This window comes from Lissotriton vulgaris, chromosome 6, assembly GCF_964263255.1.
Source record: "Lissotriton vulgaris chromosome 6, aLisVul1.2, whole genome shotgun sequence".
In the NCBI taxonomy this organism is placed as follows: domain Eukaryota; kingdom Metazoa; phylum Chordata; class Amphibia; order Caudata; family Salamandridae; genus Lissotriton; species Lissotriton vulgaris.
The window spans coordinates 1810974639-1811000161 of record NC_141694.1 but is presented as its reverse complement, the minus strand read 5'-3'; positions in this window follow the sequence as shown (position 1 = coordinate 1811000161).

Sequence of the window (25523 nt, the reverse complement as noted above, 5' to 3'; positions counted from 1 at the left end):
TTTGGTTTCCTAATGATGAAAGGCCAGGTCATGTGACCTAAAAATAACACTTTTCATTGGTTCAGAACAGTTTTCTTTTCCAAATGATGAAAGACCCTTCCTTTTTTCCTCATTCTACCTTTGTGCTTTGAGAGAGGTAGACCTGCAGTTATTTCAGTAGACAAATGGCTACATTAGCTGCAGCTGCTGGATCTTCTGGACCACCACCACCACCACAAGGACCACCACAACTTCACAGTGGTGGAGATCAAGAAGAGGAGCATGAGGAGGAGGAGGAGGAGAGGAGATTCGTCTGAGAGGACAATATTACCTACAAACCTAAAGAGCACATCATCTGGCAGTTTTTTCAATCCCCAACGACAAAAAAAGTAAATGCGCCTAATGCAACCTGCTTAATATGTCATCAGGAGCTGTCAAGGGGGAATCCCAACAAAAAATACTCCTTTGGCAACCATACCATGATCAGACATATGCAACGGAAGCATCTAAATAACTATGCTAGGGCAGAGGTCAGAGAACTGTCCAGAAACGCTGTCCAATCTTCTGCCAGCACCTCCCAAAATAGTGTTTCCACCCCATCGGGACCGGAAGTTAGGGAGATGTGCTCCACCATACAAACAAAGTTTTCCAATTTTAAAATGGTTTGTATTTTTTGTGGACAAACAATATGCTATGGAGAGAAATGCATCACACTTATTAACCATGCTTGGGATAACCACAAGTGCCCAAGGAAACATTAATTTTTTCTGCTTTTTTTTTTTGCTCCTGTTGAGCCCTTTAGAATTCCCTGTTTTTTGTTTTCCCCTTAACCCCTTCTGTGCTGATGACGAGCCTAGGCTCGTCATGCAGCACGGTGCTCGTGTGCTGGTGACGAGCCTAGGCTCGTCATGAGCCGTGGAACTCTCACACGCGGGGCTAATTTCCCCGCTGTGCTGAGCGTTCCATTGCGCGGGCGTGGTCATGACGAGCCCAGGCTCGTCACCAGCACACGAGCACCGTGCTGCATGACGAGCCTGGGCTCGTCATGAGCACAGCAGCGCCGTGCGTGGCCCCCCTCCCCCCCGCGCTGTGGGGAAATTAGCCCCACAGCGAATGGGTTAAAAAATAAAAAAATTAAAAAAGTCAGAAAAGTCAAAAAATATCCAAAAAAACAATAAAGAAATATAAAACAACAAAAAGAATAAAAATAACAGTTCTTTTTAGAACTACCTCTAATGTATAAAGAAAAGCAACTTTTTTGGGAAACTCTGTCATGCTTTTTTCTCCACGGTACGCTCCAGGGTACGCATACCGGGGCACGTACTGGTCGCTCCCCCCGCGAAAATCGAAAATGTCTTTTTGTTTTTGTTTTGAGCGCCGGGCCCCTTTTATGTCCCCCACATCAAACCTAGGGGGTCAGGGGGGGTCTACCCTGCCCCCTTTTGGTTCGTATTGAAATGTCTATGGTTTTGAAATTAAAAAAAAGTCTGTATTTTAGGGTATCAAAGGTTATATTAGGGTTATATTAGGGTATGAGGAGGGGCATCAGAGTATCATGTGGATGATGTCATCAGTGATGTCATTTGAGATATCATCAGTGATTCCATCAGTGATGTCGCTGACCATGTCATGAATGATGTAATATGTGACGTCATCAGCTGTGCATTTCAGGGGTGTGAGTTATAGTTAGCTCAACTAATTATAGTGTTTGAATTTCTCTGTTTTTTTGTGAGTGAAATGTCCAAGCAACTATAACGTTCCTGAAACCTGTGTTTTTTTCAGTGAATAATATGTATATATTACCTACTGGTGGTTACCAGGAGGTAGTTATAGCTAGAACCTAGTTTGCATCGGAAAAGCCTTTTTTGATTTGCTAGGAACTTTGGCGTCCTTTGAGGAATCTTCACAAAATTCTCCAAAAAAAGGTCTATCGAAGGTCAGCTCCTATCCTGAAGGTTTGAGGGTATTTCAACATGCGGGGGCTGAGAAAAAAGGGGGTTCCAAAAAGTGTTTCCTCTATGTTAATTTCCATAGGAAACTTTAGCCAAGGCGACAGTACGAACTGCTGAACAAAATTATACGAAATTTTACAAAAGATAGCGCTTGTTTCCGAAAGTGACCTTTTTTTTAATGGTGTAAATCCAGTCAGCAGTTGCTGGGAAATTCCCCCCAAAAAAATATTTATATCTATGGATGTGGTGGGTCCGCGATCCCTCCTGACAACGAGCTTCAATGTGATTGGCTGCCAACACTCCAGACCAGGAAGTGTTGGCAGCCATCTTGTGACTCGGTAACCGAGCCACAAGACAAAAGGTGAAATAATCATAAAAACAAGAAATGGGGGCAGGGTAGAAACACCCTGACCCCCTAGGCCTGCTCAGGGGGTCCTACAAGGATCCCCAGGGACAAAAAAAACATTTTATTTTCATGATTTTTGCAGAATTTGCACTGGGGTCGCAAATCCTTCCGAAAAAATTAGAAAAAATGAAGCACGGACTCCAGTGCTTCCTTTCAATAAGGGCCCCAGTTGGGCCAGGTACCGGGGGCATTGATCACATAATAATAGGCCATTAAGCTTGTGTGTCATGATTGACAATGTTTCTGGGGGATTTAACTGTATGGGGTATCTTAACAGCTGCACTTTACTATATGTAAAGTACATTTATATAAGTAGCTCGAAGTACCCTTTCTACTCCCAGAAGCACTTCTGGCATCTACGATTCTTATTGACTGGAGTCAGTCAAAGAGGTCTGTTGTTCTTAATTCTGGGCTAGAGACAGCTTTAGCAGTTTTCCAGCTGTGTGTTTCTGAGAATTGCATACACAGTTACAGGGGTTCCGGTGATACCTCGAGTCTGCTCAGTTGTCATTCATTGTTTGCTTGCCTGCTGCATAGCCTTTCACGCTTGTGCTCAGGGGCAGGCGGTGACCGTGCCAGCTGGTCGGGGCGGGAGAGGGTGGGACAGGCGGAGCTCACGCATTGTACTTGTTCACCTAACTGTGCACTCTTGTTCCTCAGATCCTGCAACTGTGGCAGGAGACCATGGAATAATTTGGAATGACTGCAGCAAAAATGCAAAATGGTAGGCCAGTGACACCTTGTGGCAGCTTGATAGAACTGCTGCCCTAGCTACAGGCCACTGCTGCAATGCCATGCTAATCTGCACATTTCGAATGTAAGAGTGGGATAATGTGCCTGTTACTGCTCGGTATCGGAATGTATCACGCTGACGAGGAACTTTGTGCCATCCTTGTATATAAATAAAACCAGCAATGGCATTTGAAACTGCTAAATTACATCACTATACATTTGTTATTCACCCTTCCTCCATCGATTCTCCGTTTTTTCTCTCTTTGTTAACAAATTCTTATATTTTCATTTATATTCACATTTCCCTCCATTATTGTCCTTCCAGCTCTGACTTTCTCCCTTTTTCTGTCTTTGACCTCCCATTTTACCATCCCTCCCTCCTTTTTCTTGTGCACCCCCTTTATGTCTTTCTCCACCACTCCACCTTCTGCTCTTCCCTTCTCCCAGACCCTCTCTGATTTGCTTTGCTACTTCTTATTTAATTTAGCAGATCACAAATCCTGAAGTCAACCCTTCCCTATTAGAAAAAAACCCTGTCATTACCACTTCTGATCTGCATCTCTACCTCTCTCTCTTCTCCATCCCTCTGCTCCCCATCACGCTGCCGACCTCTCTCCATGCTTGTCACTTCTATTCACACTCCATTCCTCGTCTCTTAGGTACTTCCGCCCCTCCCTCTTGTCTTCCTAAGTCCTCCATCTGTTCCTCTCACCACCTACCCTTCCTTCCACACCCTCCCCTGCCTTCCTCTGCCTTTTCCTTTCCACCCAGCCCTGTCCCAGGGCGTAACCTTCACATCCTGCGCTATCTCCCAGTAGATTATCTTTGCAGGATGGCTAGAGGTGGCAGGTAATAAACACCAATACAAAGAAGGGTCCAAGGGGATTACTTTTACCGACCAGGTAGTCTCCAAACCCCCATAAACTAAGCATACAACAGACAGGTAGAAAACTGGTCAAACTATAACGAGACTAAGAATCTTGAAAAACAATTAATTAAGTGTAAAAACTGTGTGAATTCAGCTCCATCATGTTGAGATAAATCCCATCAGCCCACCACACTGGCGGAGCATCGTCATCTGGGAATGACATAAACGAATCCAGTGCAGCACAACCCTGACTCGGTGGAACCTGCTGGCACTGTATTCAAGAGACGACTGGTCCACCCAAGTATGATCTCAAAAAAGTGGTTCTGAAAAAAGGTTTATTGCAGTGCAGAAGTAAGTGAGATTTAAAAATGACTATCGGTCAACACAAGAATATTTTATTGAGTGGTTACAATATTTTATTGAGTGTTTAACCAGCTGTTAAGACTAAAAAGGCAAAAGACTTAGAGTTTAAAAAAATAACTATCTCATAGCAATAGGATAAGGGTCGACATGTTTCAGCCAAATAGGTATTTGTAACCTGGCATTCGTCAGGACCTAGCATGAAAGACGCTACTGCAATAATAATTAGAAAATGTGCAAAACTAAAAATGAAAATTATAAATCATTGTTACGATACACCCTACCAAAACCTGGTGGACAATACTCTGTCCTATTATCCAGTAGATTTAGGGTGCCCATCCATTCCCAGCTTTGTGTGGGAGTAGACCTCACCTCACCCGGCAACTGCTTGGTAGTGGAGGCCCCGCTCTGTCCGTCGGTACCCCTCACTTTGACCCAGCCGGCACATCAAATTATTATTGTAGTAGCGTCTTTCATGCTAGGTCCTGACATGTACGTTTGGTGTGCGATAGAAGCGCTGTTCCCTGCCCTGTATAACGTGATGACCGTGTGCGGTCGCGCTCGGAGCGCGGCTTCACGAAAAAAATCTTTATGTTGATAATTGTATGTATACTTATTAAATATGTATATTAGACCAAGAGATTATGCAAACTAATTATGAAAATATTTTTTTTTGCAATAAAGTTATATTACCATTAAATATACTATTGCGTTGTCACTTCTGGTGCGGGCTGGGTGCGTTCTGGGTGTGCGACTCCCATGTGACTTTAAAAGAAAGCATTTCATGGGTTCATAAGGTTTTCCATTCTAGAAGCATGAGAACAATACCCATTTATCTCATTCTTCATACATCACCCAAGGAGGCACAATTGCTGTTTTTTGTAGCTTTCTTGTATATTTCTTTCTTGTTTTCTTTTTCACATTGTGCTGGATATTCCTTCAGAAGAAGAAGAATCCGATATTCCATTGAAGAAGAAGAAGGAAAGCATTGTGTCTACATTTTTCACTATTCCCACTAGTGAAAAAAATTGAATGCGCGAAAGGTCAGCTGTACTCTTTGTCCAAGAGTACTCTCGGGAGGGAATATTAAGAAATACTCCTGCGGAACCTCTAGCATGTTCAAATATCTGCAGACAATTCACCCCGACCATTACCACAGGAACAACTACGAAGTGCGCAAGAAAAAATACAGCGGCATGACCAGGTAACTAGTACTAGTACTTCAGGAGCCTCAAGCTCCTCATCTCGAGGTTCGGACATTCGCACAGAATTTGCCAATCTTATACAACTTTGCCTAAAGTGCAACACTGTGGTGTGCTATGGGGAACAATTTGCTGATGCTGTGGCTTCATCACTGTTAATTTTTTATTTTTTTTGTTGCAATGACTTTCATTGCCGAAGTTCAAACTTAGTTCTTTTGTTTTTCCGGTTTTTGAAAAAAATACCAGCAAATATAATAAATACCAAAAATGTATAAAAAAAAAAGAAAAAGAAGAGTTCTTTTCAGAACTACCTTATCTGGTTAAAAAATAAGAGAAATAACTGCATGTTAATGTGTGGGCGATTGCATGAGTATCTCCTTAGATGTTGATTGATTCAAACAGAGCATGGGTAGTGCATGGCTGATTGTATGACTGCATGAGTAGTGTCTATTTAACTTGAATATTAGAGTACTGGAAAAAGATGCATGAATTTGCAAATGCGTGTGTATTGACAGAGTGATTGGATAAGTACATGGTACTGGCTGGATGATTGTAGGAGTGCACGGAGAGTGACAGTGTGATGACTGAACTGCATGGGTACTACCTGGGAAATTGGAGGAGTGAATCAGTACTGTGTCGGTCATTACAGGACTGCATGGATAGTGCACAATTGATTGTAGCACTGCATGCCTAAATGCCTAAGTCAATGTACAAGTACATGGATAGTGACTGGATACTTAGAGTGCTGCAAGTTGATAGCATGGAAAATTTATAAGAGCTTGGGTTTTATCGAGGTGATTAGATAAAGATACGGTACTGGCTGGATGATCAGAGAAGTCCACAGAGAGTGACAGTGTGATTGCTGGACTGCATGGGTACTATCAGGGTAATTGGAGGAGTGAATCAGTACTGTGTGTTTGGTTGGGGGACTGCATGGACAGTGCACATTTGATTGTAGCACTGCATGTCTTAATGTCTGAGTCATTGAACAAGTACATGGATAGTGACTGGATGCTTAGAGTGCTCCAAGTTGACAGCATGGTGAATTTATAAGTGCTTTGGTTTTGGCACAGTGATTAGATAAGGACAGTGTACTGGCTGGATGATTAGAGTAGTGCACAAAGTGACAGTGTGATTGCTGGACTGCAGGGTACGACCTGGACAATTGGAGGAGTGAATCAGTACTTTGTAGGTTAGCAGACTGCATGGAGAGTGCACATTTTATTGTAACACCGCTTGTCTTAATGCCTGAGTTATTGAACAAGTACATGGGCAGTGACTGGATACTTATAGTGCTGCAAGTTGACATCATGGTGAATTTATAAGTGCTTGATTTTTGGCGCAGTGATAAAATAGGGCTGGATGATTAGAGGAGTACACAGAGAGTGACAGTGTGATTGCTGGACTGCATGGACACTACCTGGGTAATTCTAGGAGTTAATCAGTACTGTCAAGGTGGTTAAGGGACAGCATGGATAGTGCACATTAGATTGTAGCACTGCATGTCGTAATGCCTGAGTCATTTTACAAGTATGTGGATAGTGACTGGATACTTAGAGTGCTCCAAGTTGACTGTCTGGTGAATTGATAAGTATTTGGGTTGTGGCGCAGTCATTAAATGTGGACATTGTACTGGCTGGATGATTAGCGGAGTTTGCAGAGACTGACAGTGTGATTGCTGGCCTGCATGGGTACGACCTGGGTAATAGGGGAGTGAATCAGTACTATTTAAGAGGGTAGGGGACTGCATGGATAGTGCACATTTGATCTTAGCACTGCATGTCTAAATACCTGAGTCATTGTACAAGTAAATGGATAGTGACTGGATACTTAGAGTGCTGCAAGTTGATAGCATGGTGAATTAATACGTGCTTGGGTTTTAGCTCAGGATTTAGATAAGGACATGGTACTGGCTGGATGATTAGAGGAGTGCACAGAGAGTGACAGTGTGATGACTGGACTGCATGGGTATTACCTGGGTAATTGGAAGAGTGAATCAGTAGTGTGTAGGTGGTTAGGGGACTGCATGGATAGTGCATATTTGATTGTACCACTGCATGTCTTGTCATTGTTCAAGTACATGGATAATGACTGGATGCTTAGAGTGCTGCAAGTTGATAGTATGGGGAATTTATACGTGCTTGGGTTTTGGCGCAGTGATTAGATAAGGACATAGTACTGGCTGGATGATTAGAGTCGTGCACAGAGAGAGACAGTGTGATTCCTGGACTGCATTGATACGACCTGGGTAATTGGAGGAGTGAATCAGTACTGTGGATGTATTTAGGAGACAGCATGGCTAGTGCACTTTTCATTGTGATACTGCATGCCTTAATTCCCAAGTCAATGCACAAGTACATGGATAGTGACTGGATACTTAGATTGCAGAAATTTGACAGCATGGTGATTTTATAAGTGCTTGGGTTTTGACAGAGTGATTAGATAAGGACATGGTACTGTCTGGATGAACAAAGGAGTGCACAGAGAGTGACCGTGTGAATGCTGGACTGCATGGGTACTACCTGGGTTATTGGAGGAGTGTTTGCATCTTGCATTCCACAATATTTACAGGAGTGGACAGAGAAAAAAAGAATAATCCCAAAATTTCAAACAGGTTTCAGGCAGGGCATGGGCACCTTTACAAATCTGGTAGCATTAGCAATCATAAATGAAAAAGCTGCAAGTAATAAAACAGGTCTACTAGCATGGTATATTGATTTGAAATCTGCTTTTGACAGAGTGCCGCAAGACCGTATTTGGCTTAAATTGAAAGAATGGGGTTTACCCCAGAAATTGATAGATACAATAATACCTTTATACAGCGGAACATGGGCCAGGGTAAATCTTGGAGACGGCAGCAGAATATCATCAAAGATAAAAATAACTAATGGATTAAAACAAGGCTGCATCCTTTCACCATGTCTATTTATTGTAAACTTAGCAGATTTAAACAACTACTTGCTAATGACAAAGGGCCATCCGCCGAAACTGGCAAATGAGTCAATTCAGTTCCTGCAATACGCGGATAATATTGTGGTTGTGAGTCAAACCCCAATAAGGCTGCAAAGAGTCATAAACAAACTGAATGATTACTTTGATCTTTTAAGCTTGGAATTAAACAAGACAAAAACCAAGGTAGTACGACTAGTAGGCCCCAGATCAGGAAAAATAAAATGGTACGCAAAGGGTACACTAATTAAGGAAATTAGCTTTAAAAAATACTTGGGCATCAATTTGGGCCGAAGGATGACCTTTATGGACCAAAAAGTAGATTTAACAGCGAAAGCCCAATCACAAATTTTTGCCTACAAACAGCTCTATAAGAAATTGCAATGCCCTTCCCACGGTCACCTTTTGAAAATAATGGCAGCACAATTGCTTCAAACTTTGTCCTACAGCCTGGGAATTTGGCATGGACAATAAATTGCCATTTTAAATGAACTGCAGACAAAAGTATATCAAGCAGTTTTTAATCTCCCTAAAGGAGCATCCCCAGCACAGGTGCGCCTGGAATTTAGCCTCCAGAACCAGGAATATCAAAGAAAATCAACGTTTGCAAAATTGTGCTGGAAATTTAGAGCATCAGAACCTGGATCGTTGAATAACTTATGCTGGACCAAAATACGATCTCAATTTGATTAAAAAAATATAACTTTTGGGGCGATTTTCTGCGAACAGCACTAGAAGTACTAGAAATTGACCAAGCCTGGAATCGCAAGTTGGAAAGAAAAACATTAAATAGAGCGTGTAACGCCACGGCCAAGAAACTATCATTTATGGAAGATAAAAGAAGATTGGCTAAACTACGCCACGCCTGTGCGATAATAAACTTGCATACTAAAGTAAAACCTCAACCCTACTTAGTGGCGCATTTTCAACTATCTTGAAATAAGACATTCACGGCATACAGATTAGGGGACCATAATTCGAAGGATTTGGTCCCTACCTGGAAAATAAAACAACACGCTGAAAATTGACATCTGTGCGGATATCATAATGAATCAATATGCCATTTGATGTTTGATTGCGATTCTTTAACAGTCGAAAATAGAAAGCTGCTAAAGGCATCTTTTAAGGACTTGCAAATCCATACTTGCAGACAGGGGGACACAAGCTGGATGGGGGGTCTCTTCAAATATTTTAATTTGCCTTGGTGTAAAATTCATGACAAAAGTGGACAATCTCGTATTGGAAGCAGAAAATGAATACATGCTAGGGGTGGAACAGTCTGGGAATTTTATAGAATTTGTAAATATTTAAAAGTTTTATTGAAAACACAACGCTTTTTAAACCGCGATTGTTATACATTTTATTGTGTACGTTATGGTTGTGATAAACCAAATAAAGTTGCCTTTTTTGACATTGGAGGAGTGAAACAGTACTATGAAGGTGGTTAGGGGACAGCATGGAAAGTGCACATTTAATTGTAGCACTGGTTGTCTTAATGCCTGAGTTATTGAACAAGTACATGGATAGTGACTGGATACTTGGAGTGCTGCAAGTTGACAGCATGGTAAATGTATAAGTGTTTGGGTTTTGGCGCAGTTATTAGATAAGGACACAGTACTGACTGGATGGTTAGAGAAGTGCACAGAGAGTGACAGCTTGATTGCGCGACTGCATGGGTACTACCTGGGTAATTGGAGGAGTGAATCAGTACTGTGTACGAGTTAGGGGACTGCGTGGATAGTGCACATTTGATTGTAGCTCTGCATGTCTAAATGCCTGAGTCATTGAACAGGTATATAGATAGTGCCTGGATACTTGGAGTGCTGCAAGTTGATAGCATGGTGAATTTATAAGTGCATGGGTTTTGGCGAGGTGATTAGATAAGGACATGGTACTGGCTGGATGACTGGAGGAGTGGACAGAGAGTGACAGTGCGATTGTTGGACTGCATGGGTACTACCTGGGTAATTTGAGGAGTGAATATTACTGTGAAGGTGGTTAACAAGCAGCATGGATAGTGCACATTACATTGTAGCAGTGCATGTCTTACTTCCTGAGTCATTGTACAAGTACATGGATAGTGACTGGATACTTACAGTACTGCAAGTTGATAGCATGGTGAATGTATAAGTGCATGGGTTTGGCGAGGTGAATAGATAAGGACATGGTACTGGCTGGATGATTATAGGAGTGAACAGAGAGTGACAGTGTGATGTCAATGCCTGAGTAATTGTACAGGTATATGGATAGTGACTGGATACTTAGAGTGCTGCAAGTTGACAACATGGTGAATTTATAAGTGCTTTATTTTTGGCGCGTGATAGGATAAAGAAATGGCACTGGCTGGATGATTAGAGGAGTCTACCGAGAGCGACAGTGTGACGGCTGGACTGCATGGGCACTACTTGAGTAATTCTAGATGTGAATCAGTACAAAGAAGGTGGTTAGGAGACGGCATGGATAGTGCACATTTGATTGTAGCACTACATGAGTCATTTTACAAGTACATGATTAGTGACTGGATATTTAGAGAGCTCCAAGTTGACAGCATGATGAATGTATAAGTATTTGGATTTTTGCATAGTGATAGGATAAGGACATGGTACTGGCTGGATGATCAAAGGAGCACACAGAGAGTGACAGTGTGAATGCTGGACTGCATGGGTATGACCTGGGTAATTGTAGTAGTGAATCAGTACTGTGTAGGAGGTTAGGGGACTGCATGGATAGTGCACATTTGATTGTTGCACTGCATGTCAAAATGCCTGAGTCATTGTACAAGTACATGGATAGTGACTGGATTCTTAGAGTGCTGCAAGTTGACAGCATGGTGAATTTATTAGTGCTTGATTTTTGGAGCAGTAATAGGATAAGGACATGGTACTGGCTGGATGATTAGAGGAGTCCACTGAGAGTGACATTGTGATTGCTGGACTGCATGGGTACTACCTAGGTAATTCTAAGAGTGACGCAGTATTGTTATGGGACAGCATGGATAGTGCACATTTGATTAAGTATGGGTGAGATTTGTGGATTTGCGGTCCGCAAATTCGCGAGAAATTGCATAAAAATCTGCGAGCTCGCGAAAATATTTGCGAACTTGCGGATTTGCAGTTTTTCACAAATAGCACTTACTGATTAGCCAGTAGACGTACTTTCTGTACTTCTACTGGCTAATCAGTAAGTGCTACCTCGTTGGGTAAATGTATAGTGCTTTTGCTACCCTACAGCTGTGTAAAGTGCCAGAAAAGTTGACTCCAGTGACCATGTGTGTGTTACTATGCCATCGCGCCGAAGGGCGTAGGGGTCCCTGGACTGAGCTGTCCATCATAGTGGGTAAATGGCGGGAAGACTGTGCACACAGCTAGTGTGTGGGTGGGGCCAAACGGGCAGGCTTCTATTCGAGTTCACATGCCTCTTGTGTGTATAAAAAGGTCAGAGACGGATCAGAGCAGCAGATGAGGAGAAGAAAGCTCCTGGTCACAGGAACTGCACGGAGATTGCGCTCGTGAAAGGGAAGGATGCAAAGGCCTCTATCCAGCACCACAGCTAATTTTCAACTGTAGATATGGGGAGAAAGCACACCTGCCCAGCCTCGACAAAGCTCACGATTGTGTTTCATGAATGCGTTACTGAATTTTAGCTTCAACTCGGGCACCTGCTTTTTTTATATCTGTAAGTGCATCCTGTTGAGGTTTAATTTTTGTGACAGGAGCATCGTGCTATAATGAACCTTGCCCTTCATATTTATCCAAGAAGAATCCACCCGCGAGCGGATCGTAAAATTGCAGAGAATCCACAAAATATGCGAGCGGAAAGGATTTTGCGCCCACCCTTACATTTCATTGTTGCATTGCATATCTTAATGCCTGAGTCATTGTACAAGTACATGGATAGTGAGTGGATACTTAGAGTGCTGCAAGTTGACAGCATGGAGAATTTATAAGTGATTGGGTTTTGGCACAGTGATTAGAGAAGAACATGGTACTGGCTGGATGATTAGAGAAGTGCACAGAGAGTGACAATGTGACTGATGTACTGCATGAGTACTACCTGGGTAATTGGAGGAGTAAATCAGTACTGTGTAGGTGATTAGGGGACTACATGGATAGTGCACATTTGATTGTAGCACATATGTCTTAATGTCTCAGTCATTGTACAAGTGTTGCAGGGATTGTGCTCAGATACAGAACTGTGCACAGAGACCCAGGACCTCAGTGAATTGTGGTGGACCAAAAAACTCACCTCAGTACCTAGAACCCCTAACCAACTAGCATCAGTGTTACATTAGCTCTTCATCCTAAAGCAAAGGAACAAATAATTAGACAACCCAGAACATTCAACATAGGTTATACTCAGGAATGGTTGGAATCAAGAACACTCTTTCATTTTCTCTTCTCTTACCAGTCCATAACAGGAGACTAAAGAGACACATGTAAGGTTAAAATATTTATTTTAACGATGTGCTCTAAGATGCAGTATCTTTGCCAACACAAGTATACATATGATTAGAAATAATATTCCATCAAACACAAAAGGAGAAATCATATTACAATGATGGTAAAAACAGGTCTTATAGCGCCTAGTATATCACCCTCCCTTGCTAGGAACTATGTTTTATAAATTATAATGTGTCTTAGGCTTGTGTGGGAGACCCCATACCACTAAGATCAGCAGGAGTGAATCACATCAGGATCTGCAAAAACTCTCTGTCTCTCTGAAAACGGAATTCTTCCAAGTGTCTGAAATCATGCCTACAGTGCAATATTAAAGTCACCAGAATTTCAGTAGGCTGCAGCTGCATGTATAATATGTCTAAAACGTGAGCCCATCAGCCCGAACAGCAGCTACCTTGTTATGATAATTTTGGAGGCTTTAGCACTAAGTGTGTAGACTAGGGTCACGATGTAAATCTAAGGATGCCGAAAACAAGCTGTTCTCATGTTAAGTAATTCAGGCAGCCTAACTTACAACAATAGCTATATGCAGTGCCATGTGCATGTGTAAAAAGCATCAAAAGGCAAAATGGCATTTAAACTTCTAATAAGCCTATGCTAACATAGCAATGTGCACAAACAAGGCACAGCTCTCACTATACAAGTACATGGATAGTGACTTGATATTTAGAGTTTTGCAAGTTTTCAGCATGGTGAATTTATGCGAGCTTGGGTTTTGGCACAGTAATTAGAAAACAACATGGTTCTGGCTGGATGATTAATGGAGTGCACACAGAGTGACAGTGTAATTTCTGGACTGCATGGGTGCTGCCTGGGTAATTGGAGGAGTGAATCAGTACTCTGTAGGTGGTTAGGGGACTGAATGGCTAGTGCATGAGTCATTGCATGAATACATGGGTTTTGCTTGCCTACTAACTGGGTGATTGCACAATATCGAATCAGTAAATCATTTCTCATGTACTTATAAAATCACATATTCACTACCTTTACACTCCTCTAATCACTCAAGCACCTCTCAATAATTCAGTAAATATGCATACAAATATATAGATACCATCTGAACACATAAATGAGTCATGACATACTATCTAGGTAATTAAATAAATGCAATGTAGCAGGAAGATTGAGATGTGGTGGTTTACTTTTTAGCTACATCTTGACCATTAAATCTAGAAATATGCGACATCATCAAACTATACCTCTCAACAGACTTTAGGATGAAGACTAATAAAAACACCTTCTAGGTGCATTTCTAAAACCACACTTTTATTATACATCTACAATATATCTAAAATTATGTGGCATCATTCAACTATGCCTTAGCTCAAACTACACAAAGAAGCATAATTAACAACACCTCATTTCACCATTCTCTTTTAAAACATATGGCATCATTTAAATTGACCTTCTGTCAAACTAATAACAGAAACTTAATTATGAACACTTTATATGATCATCTTTCAAACAGCACAGTTGTGCTACATTTTACCAAATTATCTATAATCATGCAATATCATTGAGCTATACCTTTGTAGAAAGAAGAAAACATGATGCCTAATAAACTACACATTATATGAACATCTTTGAAAATACACATTTGTAGTGCATGTTCAACCAACTATCAAAATATAAGTATCATTCAGCTATACTTTTGAACAGACTTAAAAATATATATATTGCTGTATAAACTGTTTTTTAAACAAACCTTAAGTACAATAACAATAATCTTAATATACATCTCTACATTTAATAATATATTTCAAACAATACAGTTTTAGAATAATGTCAAATCTTTTTAAAATAAACCTCAAAAACATATGTCACTATGGCAGACCCAAGACCTGCTGGCCTTCAGAAGACTCCTCAAGACGTGGCTCTTCGATCATATTCATTTTTCCCATCTTTATACAAATGAACCGTGACTTCAGCCATTTTAAAGGATTTTTAAACTGTACTGAGTGCACAATCAATTGACATGATGTTATTATACTGTTGTTTTTTTTTAATGTTTCTGTGGTATGTTATTTTCTGTGGTTGTATGAGCCTAAAAAACAAAGATTGTGTGACACTATGTCTTGGGTCATCTGTGTTAGTGGTGTTGTTGTATTTCTAAATATCCCTTAAATGTATTTCACTTTGTATATTCATCACATTATGTATATTTATGTTGGTCTTTGTAATTGTTACAGCCCTGATGAAATTCCCGTAGCACTGGGGAAGGAAACGCATTGGCTGTGTGCCAGTGTTTTTACAAGAATTCAGTAAAAAGAAGAATTTATGAAGTATTTATTTGTCGCCTATTCTGACTTCTATCAAGTGCACCTTCTTTTTGTTTGAACTTTTATCCTGATCAGCCTATAACTTTGTGGTATAAGCTGCCCATTCTTTGGCAGGCATCGCATTGTGTATGTTGCTTCTACCATTGAGGTCGTTGACGTAGCTCCAGAATCCCCTGCTCTTGCTGGGGGCAAGCAATGCGTAAATGCATTTCTATTTATTGTCTATAAGGCTCTGTTTCAACTCACAGACTGTGTTTTTGTGCTCTCTACTGGCTGCTTTCAATCGTGATTCTGTCAGTGAACATTCTTTCCTCCGATACTTTTGCTCAATCAAGCGACACTGCTTTTCGATCTCTTTAAATTCTTTAAGGTCAGAAAGGGTGGCTGGCCCACAGTTGCGACATTTTCCTTTATATGCCAAACGTCGATATGTTTTAAAGGTTGGTTGGAGTTTCATATTCGGCAGCGCCACTTGATTTGCTGGCTCCAGGCTGAATTCATTGATGCAAGCTTCCATAATATTCTGGCGTTTGTCTCCTCGGTGGCTGACCGAGTTGGACAGGTTTCTCTTGTTGAAGACCCCAGTAATGATGCATTTGTGACCTTGGGTTTTCATAGAGATGATCTCTAATTAGGCTGGTGGCCATCCTTGAGCTCCCAGATTTTGTCTTAATATTTGAGTTAATGTATAGATTAATTACTGCAGTTGTAGTGGGAATTCCCTCTAGCCTTACTCCCTTTGGGCTGAAAATCTGGATGTCGAGTTAATTTGTGGGCCATTCTTCCATCTGAAATTGCAAATTCAATTTTACATAGATTGATACCCCACCAATAGGTCTTCAAAATAAGTTTCTCTTACTTGCTAAGGTGTGAATTGCCTGGAAGCCTTTGATAGGAGTTGGTGATGTTATCCATGTTTCCTGTAAACATAAGGAGTCTCCTGTTTTGAGTAGGCTTAAGTCCTCCTTTTTTGCTAAGGTTAATTTGAGGCCTGCGACATTCCAGCATATAATCCTGAAGGTTGCTCTATTTTTAACTGCTTGTGTGCTAGGGATTTGTCCTCCAGTTAGTGTGCAAAGCCGTTGAAATCCATGCCCAATCTTCTGTGGTGATGCCCAGAGTCGCTCTTGTCTCAAAACATTGTCTAGTGGCTTCCCCCTTCATAAGTTTGATTTTAATATTGTTATCCCGCTGTGAGCTCGGAACTGATCTTATGCACTTTAAAATGCAATTGCGTGACGCTACTGCAGTTGATTTTTGCTGCCTCTGCAGTAGTATATGTAGATACTTTTCAGTTGGTAGTGTATCTACGCGGATCCCCCAGCCACGGAGTACCTCTTTTTCTGCCATGATATTTTGAATGTCTTGCTTATTGGTCCTTTTAGTTAGTGTAGACTCCCTATGGCTTATGCACAGATAGTTTTTAAAACGCACCGCTTCAAGAAGTGCTGTTTTTTAGTAGGCCAATGAGAATATGCAAGACAGAATCTATAGTTTGAGCGATTTAAGATGTTGCCCGGGCCTCTTGTATCAAATTTAGGCGTGAAAGTTACGGTATGCTCTATTACCGGCATGTGTGCTTTTGCAGAGTTATTTCCATTTTACACATTGCTTTGACCCTTGCGTTTGTCTGATTGGATACTGAGACCTATTTGGTCATTGTTCCAGCAAGGTTTGGTTTGCAGCTTCCCATCTGGGGCGTTGAAAAAGTGTTCACAAGTCTGATGTTGATTGCCTAATGGCATCTGCCGTGCCGGTGTCGGTTTTAAGACTACTTTATTTTGGATAGTGTGTTGTAGTTCCGTTCCGGAAAGGCATTTTTTCATTGGGCTAGTTCCTTGCATGGATGTGCTTATTTCAGTTCATTTAGTCTTTTTTCTTTCATTTCAAATATAAAAGACATAGTACAAACATAAAAGTGTCATAAAAAAATCGAATGGACTTCATACAATGTAGACAAGGAAAAAAACATACCAGTTTGATTTACTATAAAATATAAGTTATAAAAGGTTATTTTTTTTCCTTTTTCCTGCCCTAAAATCATACATTTCTATACAAATTTAAATATCATCATTATCGAAGAATGTCCGGGACCCTTGTATGCTGGGCACACAAACAGTACGTGAGCTATCAACTCTACCATAGATGGGCACGTGGGACAATTAGTGTCTAGTACATTGTTCCACTTTGTCATAAAGGATTTTAGCAGAAGGGTGCCCACTCCGAATTGGTGATATCATTTCCTATCTCCAGGTCTCCTGATAAAGTTCCAATAGGCTTCTGATCTTATTTCAAACTTATGCTCCAAGAAGATACCTGTTAGGGAGCTACTACTCCATGCAAGCAAACAAGCAAAGACAAGAGAATTTTGGAAAATTATAAACAAATTAGTACGGCCGAACAAAGTGGAAGTTTCATCAACTCTAACTGAGTAAGAATGGGTTACTTATCTTGGAAAGCATTTAAATAGTAATGGTGCTATAAAAATCATTGCAAACATACAGCATAGCTCAATAGTGAGTGACGAAATGCAAGAACAAATTGTAATCTCAAAAGAGCAACTAGTAAAACTCATAAGGAAGCAGAAAGATGGGGCACCTGGCCCCAATGGGATACCGTTTGCCCTTTTTAAAGAAAACCCTGACTTTTGGTCGAGCTACTTGGAAACGGTATTCAAAGAAGTTATAGAGACAGGTAACATCCCGGAGTCCTGGTGAGGATCTTTAATCTCCCCCTTATTCAAGAAAGGTAATTGGGTCCTTGCGGAGAACTATAGACTCATCACCCTACAAGATACGAATGCTAAACTGTTTGCTGGAATTTTACTGATTAAATTAAATGAATGGACATCAGAAAATAAGATCTTGCCATTCAATCAAACTGGTTTTATTAAGGGGCTTGGAACAATGACAAATATCATGGCACTGTCATTAATAATTGAAAAATCATTCAGACTAAAACAGCCCTTGTATCTATGCTTTGTAAATTTTAAATTTGCTTTTGACTGTGTGCAAAGGAATTTACTGTGGAAAAAACATTTTGAAAAAACATTCCAATTGAATTATTGAAATTGATTCAATTACTACACAGTAAAACCTGGGTAAGAGTAAGGATGGGGGATGGCCGATCACTAACAAAGGAGATTCCAGCAACAGATGGGCTAAAGCAGGGATGTGTGTTGGCCCCTCTCCTCTTTAATTTATTCCTTGGAGATCTATCAGGGAACCTGGATGAACTTGATGCCCATCCTCCGAAGTTAGGGGATAAACAGATATCCAACTTAATGTATGCAGATGACGCCATCCTCTTAAGTCATACTAAAATTGGACTACAACGCCTAATTAACAGAATAGTTCTGTATGCTCAGGAAAATGGAATGATAATAAATAAAACCAAAACAAAAATCATGGTGGTCACTAGGAATATAAAACTGAGACAAAAAAAACAAATGGTATATGGAAAACACCCAATTGGAACAAATAGAAGTGTACAAGTACTTGGGTGTACTATTTGACCAAAAAGGAAATTTTCAATCGCAAAAACTGGATATACAAAGAAAAGCTAAATCACTTACTGCAGCATTTAAGATAGGACAGAAATCGCTCGGAAATCTGACCCATCAACCGCTTTTGAAAATTATAGGGGCTAAATTGCTCACAACAATAACATATGGTAGCGAAGCATTAATGGGGATGGATGCGGAAAAGATAAACAAGGTCCTATCTAAAACGTATAAATCACTTTTCTATCTCCCAAATAATGCCTCACCGGCAAATATTAGACTGGAGTTCGGGTTAAACAATAAAGAATTTGCAAGAAAAGGCCAATTTATTAAAACTTGGAGTAGGATAAAAAATGACCATGATAATCATATATCTCAATTAATTTGGCAAGAAATAAATAAGAATACGAAATTGGTTGCATGGAAATATCTCAATAAGGCAGTAGAAGAGTTTGCACTAATGCCAATCTGGATCAATATGATAAGCAATGGATCATTTAATAAAATAGGAAATCGAACAACAAATCACCTATCACTTGTAAAGGACAAAGATACGGTGGCAAAAAGAAAGCATTCGTGGTCAGTAATAAATGGATACGAAAAAAAGAAAGTACAAGAATATCTGGAGATACCCTGGTCTGAAAAAAGCAATCAATGTCTCATGAGAGCAAGATTTGGAATACTGCCAGGCCTCAGTCACGCCCCGCCGTGGAAAAAGACGAACAGCGACATATTGTGTAGACTATGTAACGGTGGAGAAGAGAATATTGTCCACCTTCTATGTATCTGCCCTGGACTCAGTAATGAAAGATGCGCACTTCTGAAACCTCACTTTAATATGCGTGGAACAAGGACATGTAGGCAGGCTTTGAAAATTTGTCTTCATTCAAACGATATAGTCATGAACGCTGCCTTTGTAAAGTTCCTAAAGATAGCATCGACAAAACTGGGAGAATAATTTAGAAAAATTTAATTTATAATAATTTTTACAGAAATCTTTTAGCATATAATTCTTTTAATATACTATATTTTAAAAAATATGTTTTTGTATTGGAAATATTGTAAGATTTTAAATAATCAAACAATAAAGAATTATGGTTAACTCTGGTGTCGTCCATAGCCCCCTCCAGTAGTCTAAGGGTCTAAAACCCACAGCCTCATCTAATGGGATAAAACCTAAGTCTAACAATAGGGGCTTAACAGGAGTTAATTGGGGCAGGGTGGTTAATGATCTCAAAAACATGTTTTGTGCAAGGACTAGAGGGGATAGATTTTCGAATCCCCAGAGCTTTGCAGAGTAAATTATAGATGCTCTGATTTTCCCATTATAGATTGTTAGCGCTGGCCCCACTGGTTTAGAGTATGAAAGTCGATGTTTTTTTAGTAGGGCTCCTGCTAGCTGATTGTGCCTAAGGACTAACAAATCTAACTGGGGTTTCCAGTTCATCCTTCTACCCACAGTTACTCTAATCTGCTTTTTATTATGTTGTGTTTATGTAGCACCATGAACTTGGTCTTGTCAACATTAATTACAAGTTTGTGGTCATTGCAGAAAACAGGACATCTATCAAGGGCACATTGTAGACCAGATTGAGTTTGAGACAAAAGTATCGCCTGCAAACATTAAAAGTGGAACCCTCGATCCGGCAAGAGCCGGAGCATCCATTGGGAAGGTGGTGTAATATGAAATAACCTTATTTATAAACAGGGATGTAGGAGAGTAGGGTCTGCTATCCTATGGTCACCCCAAATTTTTGCTTTTTGCTTCACTGGTTTCTGACTTAATGTGGCTGTGGGCCTGCTAATCAGACCCACAGCCTGCTGTTCTCTCTCTAAATTGATGCCCATGCACTCTAGGTGCATTACGAATTGGAACTGGTTCACCTTATGAGCCCCTGTAATAGTGCACCCTAGGTGCCCAGGGCATAGGTGTATCCAAGGCCTACCAGGGGCTGCAGCACGTATTGTGCCACCCCTGGCCTGGCCTCCATCTGTGACACAACTGGCTGATCACTCAGCTGGGGTAAGTCGGTGTAACCACCTCTTACTTAGGTACAGTATGTCTGTGCCTAACCCTAAACTGGACACATATGTTCCTATCAGCCACTCCTATGGAAGGCCTCATCAATCCTGGAGGCAGAGTGCTTGGAAATATGTGAGATGGTGCTCTAGCATGAGCTGAGCCTGTCTGCAGCTGTCGGGAACCACTCCCTAAGCTGTTCCGGGATATTGCCATACCATATACACTTAAGTGCATTATAATCCTCGCGGTTAAATGCTATCTTTGGTTTGGCTTTATCAAAACATGTCGAGTAAGGTGTCATACGAATTGGAATACTATCCCCTCGCCAATTCTGGCGACGGGGATAGCATTCCACCCTTCTAGAGGGACACGACATGTGCGTAGCCTTAACCCCGGTTAAAGTTAAACAGAGCCTCAGCTTCACAAAATGGACGCTGCCACCACAGACACAAGTCTGGCCTCCTGCTGCTGACCGAAACTCGGCAGATGGTGGCCTGGACAAAGGGTTTCCTGCCTTGGGAGGTGCGAGCACCACCCCAGACAGGATTTTGTGTATTGGGTAGGACAGGGCTGAATAGAATCAGACATGCCCGGGGCACACAAGGTGTCCCCGTGCATAGGCCAGCCCAAACCGGTTCTGGGGCCTTCCAGCCCCAGTCCTGGCGCGGAGCTGGACAAAGGAAAGGGGGTGTAACCGCCCCCCTTCCTGGTTCCTCCCAGAGGAGGGACCTAGTAGGTGATCCACCCCCTAGATTGGAATAAGAGGGGGAGCAGTGCCATTGCACAGCAGATCATCCCGAAATCAACTTAAAACTAAGAAGAAGACTGGACTTCGACATTCTGCTGCACAGAAGACTGAAGAAGAATCTCCCTTGTGGCCAAGGAGTGACCACCCTGTGAACACAGGTACCAACCAGCAACTCGACGTCTGCTTTGCCGCCGCCTCCCGCCGGAGCCCGAGCCCAGAGCCCGACAAGAACCAGATTCCCAGACCTCTCAGAGCCCGATCCACAGTCCCTGCAAAGAAGGGACCCGTGGAGGCACCGAGTGACGTGGGACCGGACCTCTTGGAAGACACTCGTAAAGCTGACGGCGCAGCTTCTGAGGCATCCTCGACGTTGTGCTTTGGGGACTGAGAACCCCCACCACCGAGCAGCCCTTGCACCGAAGATCAGCCCCCCAGCATCTCCACGATCTGCGTGGGGCCCTTTTGCACTGTGCCACTCGACGCGCCATCCCGGCCACTAGCCACGCGGCCAGCGGCCATCTTGGCGACGAACCCGAAGATTTAAACAGCAGGTCTGGTTGCTCCAGACCTACCCAAGCTCCTGTGAAAAGGAGCACCCGCTCTGACCTTGCTGGTCCGAGTGAACAGCATCTTTCAACTTCTGCGTGGCTTGCATTTGCCAAGGCCTGTTTGCTCCGATCAGGTCGCCGACACCGCCAACAGCGAGAAGCCTACGTGGGACAGCTCGTGACCGACTCCTGGACGTCCTCGACCCCGGGTATCCACGTGGCTGCAGAAAGAAGCTACCCGACAACGCCTGTTTGCACCCGACATCACCTGGTTCCACTCTGGTTCCACGGCAGTCACTGGCTAGTGACTTTGAACACTGTCCCCTCTGCTTTCAGGTCTTCACATCTACAGATCCACCCTTGGATCCACCGGAACTCTTCTCATCGAGCCGCCTGCAGCATCTCCTGCTCCAAGCACCATCGACCAGCGTGACGAAACCCGACACATCTTCGACCCTGTGCACCCGCTTCCTGTGGGTGAGGTAACTCAGCTCCGCCGGTGCTCCTGCACTGGTACACATCCCAAGGGCCTGTGTTTTAAGTTTCAGCTCCGTAGGTCACTCGGAAGGTTCCTAACTTTCTAACTTTGTGCTTTTTACGCACCATAGACTTTGTATTGAGAAGTGCGTGCACTTTGAACACTGCACCCGAGTCCCGTGGGCCTTTCCCGACTTAGTTATTTCCAGTCTCGAATAGCTCCAGCGATTCCCAAGGCCCTAGGCCTCTTCACCTTCCTCCTGGTATCTCTTATACCACTTATTTAGTATATGGTTTAGGTGGCCCCTAGGGCTCATCCATATTGTGCAACTTTTGTGTATTTTAAACTGTCTTGTGATTTTACGCTTGTGCTTCTGTGCTCATAAAGAGTCCAGGGGATTTTATAGTTAATAAATCAATATATATTTTCAATATATATCTGTGTGGTGTCCCTTTCATTTGGTATTCAAGGGGGTTGTGTATGGTATAACAGCTGGCTTCACATGCCTTTCAGAGTTTAGCCTAAGACTGCTTTGTCCACGTTACCACTAGGATAACTGGTCTACAAGGTTGAATTACAACCATCATCATAAGGGTTGCTTGGCATGGTACAAAGTGATCACTAGAATTAGTGAGCATTATATACCAGGCCAACTTCTCACATTGGTGAGCAGCGGATTGGGATCTGAGCTTGCTGTTGTTTTACCATTACAATCTTTGAGATTATCATTTGAAAGATCATACAGGTACCTGCTAGGTACATATAAAACAAGACTAGTATACTTAAGTTCTACTGAACTTAGTTGTTGTAGAGCAAAGGGAGTAGCACACCCTAGCTACAACTACTAGATAGGTTTAGTAGGAAAACACCAGTGTAGGTAGATTGCAACACATCCACCCACACTAGAGCAATGTCTGGAACAGAGGGGTCCAGTGGACTTACTCCTGTTGAGAGTGACCCTCCAAGGGCACCATCCCAGTTTGCTATTTTTCCCTTTAAGGAATTAAGACAGCTTTGTGTCTTAAGGGGTCTGAAGACAGGGCCTACCCCTACTACAGACCACCTAAGAGAGCTCTTGGATCAGTCTGAGGCTCTAAAGACCTCTAAAGCAAACCCCACAGGGAATGCTGAAGGAGGCCATCCTTCAGAGGATGACACTGTAGACACCCCTACCCCTATCATCCTAGTAGATGAGGAAGCCTCCACCACTGGAGCTCCTCAGGTAGATGAAGAGGAAGAAGAAGAAGAGGAGGAGGAGGTGGAAAGCAGTGAGTCAGATGATGACAGAGATAGTCAGGTGCTGGTCAGTAGACTGAACCAGGCTAACTTAAGTCAACTTGGGAATGAATCAGGTAACAACCCATTCAGACCCCCAGGTGGACTTAACCAGGGCCATAGGAGGAGAAGGCATCACTCAGGTGAATCCAACACCTCCCATGTCTCTAGAGGCTCTCATGGTCACTCCAGAAAGGAGATGACTAGCCCTCAGAGAAGGGAACATGAGGCCAAGATGAGAGAGGCTGAGCTTAGGATCCAGAGGCAAGAGTTAGAGGTTGCCCTGGCTAAGGAGAAACTTGCTAGAGCAAGACAGCCTAGAGAGAGTGGGGTAATAGAACCCACTGGTGGCAGCAATATCCACAAGGATAAAGACAGGTCTTTTGATAATAGAAACCTGAGTAAGATTGTGCCCCCCTACAAAGCTGGGGATGACATCCATAAATGGATTACTGCAATGGAGAGAGCCTGCAGAGTACAGCAGATCCCTCAGGAGCAGTGGGCAGCAATCTTGTGGCTCTCCTTTGAAGGTAGAGGCCGAGACAGACTCCTCACAGTTAGTGATGGGGATTCTAGAAACTACCTGGTCCTGAAGAGTGCTCTGATTGATGGGTTAGGCTTAACCACTGAACAGTACAGGTTAATGTTCAGAGATACCCAGAAGACACAGACTCAGGACTGGTCTGAATTTGTTGAGTGTGCCACTAAGGCTCTGGAGGGATGGTTGCTGGGAAGCAAGGTTACAGACTATGAAGGATTGTACAATTTGCTGATGAGAGAACAAATTTTAAATAATTGTCAGAACCAGCAGTTGCATCAACATTTGGTTGACTCAGATTTGACCTCTCCCCAAGAATTGGGAAAGAGGGCAGATAAATGGGTAAGAACCAGAGTTAAGCAAAAGAACCAGAACCAGAACCAGGGTGGTGACCAGAAGAAAACAGACCAGAAGGGTGGGGAGCAGAAAGCTAAAGACCAGAAGTCTTCAACAGGGCCCCAAACTGAGACAGAGGGTGGGTCCCAAACTTCCAAGAAGAAGAAGAAAGAAGGTCAGAAGAAACCCTGGTGTAAAACTTGTAAGAACACCTCTCACTGGACAAGTGAGTGTAAAAAGGGTGGAGCCCCCAACACTGCAGCCCCTAAGGCACCTGCACCCACTAGTACAGTTAGCAGTGTTGGTCCTCAAACCAAGGGTTTAGTGGGAATCACTTTGGGAACTGAAGGAGATTCTGACCTAGTCAGAACCCTTACACAGGCTGTTCTGGTTTGTGAAGGGGACATAGATTTGACCCCTGACATAAGTCCCAGTAACCTGGGCAAATACAGACAGACACCTTTGATTAACAACAAAGTGGCTCAAGCTTACAGGGACACATGTGCCAGTGTCACTATGGTGACACCTAACTTTGTGGACCCTGGACAATACATGCCAGGCGATGATTACCTGGTGACCAATGCCAGCAATGTCACTACTACACATAGTGTGGCACTTGTTAACTTTTCCTGGGGAGGGGTAACTGGCCTAAAGAAAGTTGTGGTTAGTGCTGATCTCCCAGTAGAATGTTTGTTGGGCAATGACCTGGAGAACTCTCTATGGTCAGAAGTTGAGTACAGGACTCATGCAGAGATGTTAGGGATATCATCACATGTCCTTGCTGTGACCAGGTCACAGGCCAAAAAGTGCCTCTCTGAACCTCAGGTCTTGGATCCTGGAACAATGGACCAAGTACCTCCCAAGAAGAAGAACAGGAGGGTTAAGGCTGTG